Raw genomic sequence first — 4,753 nt, 5'->3', positions numbered from 1 at the left:
ATTTTAATATTATTCTTTACAAGCCATTACAAGGAATTTTTTTTCATGCTTTTGCTTTTTCCAACAAGCCTTTATAAATCATAAGAAAGTTTTCTGTCTGTTCTTAGATTCAAAGAACCAGGTCCCCAATCCTTGGAGTCAGATCAGCCAAAACTAGCATTTAATCTCATGATAGCAGCCCTGCGGGCAAAGCTCTCTCGTCTGGATCTAGTCATTGCGGCTGAGAAACACACAACGTTGCTCTCACCACACAAGGTTCCTACAAACTTTTTATGACTAATTTTCAGAAGCCCATTTGTCTGTGATCTGTGCTTTTTCCCACAGCTCAGTGGAGCCCCTGTAGCTACCACTAAGTTCGAGTTTCATCGGAAGAATTGCCACACACAGCTGTTACAGAACAATAAATAAATTCTAAGGCAAACTTATTTGTCTGAGAAAGTATGTAGATTTCTGGCAAAAAAAAAAAAATTATTTCAGGACCATGACTATGACAATAACGAAACAAAGAATTTCTATAGAAAATAACTTTTAAAAAGGCATTTCTTGTCAAAAACAGAAAATGATCCTATTTTTAACCTCAGATAGTTAAATTTGAATTAGATTTGACTATTCCTAGTCTTTTGAGAGAACATACAATTTTTGTAAATTACCACCATTGTGTAACAAGCCACCCAATAATGTCACTACCCTTCTGCCAACGCCTGACACACAGTAGGCGCTTCATAAATACTGATTGGAAGGAGAGAGAGAAGATATGAATGAGCGATCAACTCCAATACCTCCAGAAAATTCTGGATTCTAAATGGCTTGTGCAAAACAACCCAGTAAGACAATTTTCTAGAGGAGATGGGAAGAGAGAGCAGAGCTGCTAGAGTACCAACCCTCAGAGGCTGCCCGCCTGGATTCAAGTCCAGGCTCCGCCACCTACTAGCTGTGTAAACTTGGGCAAGTTTCTAAACATCTCATTACCTTGGTTTCTCCATGGAAAAATGTGGCAGGTAACCATACCTACCTCGTAGGATTGTTATAAGGATTGGATAAGTTAATATCTGCAAAGCATTTGGAATAGTGCCCGACATTTTATATGGGTTCCAGGCAGGAGAAAGTAACCGCAGAGTAATTTAATGGGGAAGCTTTATAAATTTATGTGGGGAAAATAGATCTATAGAAATAATGAGTAACAAGGGAATCGCTACTAAGGGGTAAGAATGCTAAAGAATGCAGGAGTAGCAGAGACAGGGAACAGTCACTACTAGAGGTAAGGCAAAGTGCCCAAGGAAGGAACAAGTTTGAAAGAGCCTCTCCCCACCCTCAAGGCTGATTCAGACCTTGTTGGGAAGGGTGTGGCTGTGGCCCACGGTGGGCAGAGCAGCTCACTGAGGCACTGCAGGCTGGAACTGGCAAGAAAGAAGCCACCCATAGAGCCCTGGGAACACCAGGAAGCTTCCCTCAGAGGTGCTGACCAACCCGCCAGAAATGCACCTGCCGGGTGCCACTGAACTCACTGGGAATCTAGCTGGGGCTCCAGCAAAACTTGCCAGGAAGCCACCCATAGCAGTGCTGTTGAATTATCTGGGGACCCAGCAGGAGGACCCACTGAACAGGAAGCCACACTAGGCAGTGCTTGCTGAAGGTGAAGGCTATCAGAGTCCTACACCCAGACCAAGCACTGCAGGAGCAACAACACAGGGACATACACCAAACCAGGAAGCAAAGGCCCCTTGTCCTGCAGCATTCCTCCGGTAACAAAGCTTCACATCATGCCAGCTGGCAAAAGAGAAGTATTTCCAGGGTCCAGCTCCAGTCTCACAAGGAGGGTAATGAAGAGTGGATTTGGACATGAGAGGCAAGGAGTTGATAACCTAGCGCACCCTCAGAGAGCACTGTGAGAGCATTTGATCAATATAACAACTATTAATAGCTATGCAGCATGCAGAAGACTCTAAGTGCGGCTATCTAGCTCTTCTCTGGGAATGGGAGGAGACCTTGCACAGTGCTTAGGGGCCTGGACTCTGGAGTATGATGACACAGTTGTGAATCCTGACTTCGCTTCATGCTGCACCTGTGCAGCTCACCTAACTCCTTTGTGCTTCAGGTTCCCCATCGGTGACATGGGGCTGATAATACACACCTACGTCATCGGGTTAGCCTAGTAAGTAAGTTAACATATAAAGTGCTTAGAAGAGTACATCTTGGTTTTTATTAGGTAGTTGCTTGGTAAGAACAGCAAACAAAAATGTTTCAAATAGTATGCCAAAACCAGAAATGTAATTGGGACCTAAAGGAAAGATTTTTGCACTGGCAGGCCTGAGCCATCCTTCCTTGGTATCCTCCTCTCCCTCGGTTCCCGTGGCTCCACTCCTGCCTGCAGCTCTACTCACCCACAGCCCCAGTGAGGACAGCAGTTACTTGCTCTGCTTAAGTCACCCAACTAGAGCAATGGGTTCTCAACTGGGGACAATTGATACACCTCTCCCCTCTCCAGGAGACTTTTGGAAAAGTCTGGGGATACTTTTGATTGTCACGACTGGGGCAGGGGATGCTGGCCTGGGATGCTGCTAAACGTACTATAATGCACAGTATAATCCTGACAATAAAGAATTATCTGGTCCGTAATGGCAGTCATGCCCCTGGTGAGAAATCCTGATCTAGAAGATATGAAGGATTTGGAAAAAGGGAACAGAGACAGGGTAGATAAGTAAGGACATGTGGCCTTGATTCCTCCAGCAATGCTGGGTTCTTGACTGGCTCTGCCTAGGTTACTAGCTCCAGACCGTCTGACCTGCAGCTGGGCTCTAAATGTACAATTTCCGACGTCCTTGCACCGCGAGTATTATCTACACAGAAACTGACTTCCCAGGTCTTCCACACCAAGAAATTAGAGGATGAATTCTTGAAAGAGCTGCTATTGAAGCAGAAATGTGCAAAATTTTAAGAAATCTTGGCAGAAGGTAGCAATATTTGTCTTTTTCCCAACTTTAGCAAATATTCTTATTCTTTCCCTGACATGCTTTCTATTTAAAACAAGGTTCTCTTCTAAGCCCCAGGCCCCCAAATTCATACCTGGAGCTTGGCAGAATTTTACTAAGGCAATGAGGGTTTCAAGGTGAAAGAAACAAATGAAAAGTATGAAAAGCAACATTAAAAAATGAAAAGCTGTTAAATAAACAAGTAGGGCAGAACACTGACTGACAGTTACTATAAAATTCTATTTGTCTTAGCCACAGCCTACATCAGAAACCATTTAGCTGGCAAATATGAAATGTGTCTGAGCTGAGGCAACACATGCGAACAGAGAAAAATTAGTTTTTCTGTAACAATGTAAACCATGTGTGTCTTATGAGGCTGACAGGGCTCTAAGTGAAAATGGCCCCATTGAGACTGCACCACCAACCAAATTCCATGAGTATGAAATTCTGGAAACAGCTGGAAACCAATTTTTTTTCCCGTTAGCTATTCATGATGTTTCTTTTTTTGGCTATCCTACATGCTTGAACCCCTGCATACTAACTGCGGCCCTCAACAAAAAATCACTCATCCACTGCTGACTGAGGAATCAGCAACTTGTTGACAGTCTTCAAGGAAGAGTTTCAGCATATGGGAAAATGACAGTGTTTTTCATAATTAAAAAGTTCCCAGTTAATTTATGAATACACACATGTAAATCTTTTGAAAATACTTTTCATTTGCTATAGTAGAAGCCCTTTCCCTTTGTATTATCAAGTTCATACTTTCCATTTAGTATCTAAGCAGTATCCTACCAAATGTAGATTAAAGCTGTTCAAAGAAATTACAGGTATGAGGCCATCCTTTATAAGGCAACCTCATATTCATATAAACATTAGCATTCTTCCCTTTACAGAACGATTTACTGCCACAGGCCTTTGTGCACACTCAAAATGCTATGTAAATCAAAAGTTTTCTATGAACAATTTCTCAGGTAAAGCCAATGTGCTTGTATGTTAATTTCTTCTTTACAAATCAAGGCATAGCTGAATAATTATGCTGTATTTAAACATGGACTGGAAAGTCAGTCAACCAGTTTTTCAATGTCAGCTGTTGCTAAGGAGGGAACAGGATTCAATCTGTGAATGAAAAAGAAATTGCATTCGCAAAGGAGATGCACTGAAGCAGGAGGGGAGAGACCGGACTGCCACTTTGCTCTCTCAAGAGTCAGGAAGCATTAGCCATGAACTTCTTGGGGATCTGGTGATGCATGTCTCTGAATTATTGTAAACAACTTGACAAGTTACATAACTATTATGGTCATTGCCAACAGCCATTGTGGTCATTAGCGATATTCACTTTACTAAGGAACTTTCACAAGCACCTCTTTTGTTCTCCTGACAGTATAAACTCTGCAAGGTCAGAAACCCATTTCCACACCCCATGAAGATTGCTACCGGATAAATTTTCTAAAATAATTTGGAGGCAGGGGATTGCCCTCGACTGTTGAGAAATTTATGAAAGGCCTACCGTGTACCAGGCCCTACTGTTAGCGAAGCGACAGAGTCCTTGTCTAGTATGAGACAGACATGTAATCCAATATTTTAATACTTTCCTGCTCAAAAACTTCAAATACTAAGCAAATTCATAGACTTTTATTTTTACTGTCTCCCTCTAGCTTTTATTTTAGTCAGAGTGATGCTATGTCATTCTGCAGAAATCAGATTATGGGGCTCAAATGTGTGTGTGTGTGTGTGTGTGTGTGCACGAGGGTGAGAGAGAGCTATCACGTAACGTTAACTTTTCT

Source organism: Propithecus coquereli, unplaced genomic scaffold (assembly GCF_000956105.1).
Source record: "Propithecus coquereli isolate 6110/MARCELLA unplaced genomic scaffold, Pcoq_1.0 Scaffold113, whole genome shotgun sequence".
Classification (NCBI taxonomy): domain Eukaryota; kingdom Metazoa; phylum Chordata; class Mammalia; order Primates; family Indriidae; genus Propithecus; species Propithecus coquereli.
This window is presented reverse-complemented; position numbering follows the sequence as displayed.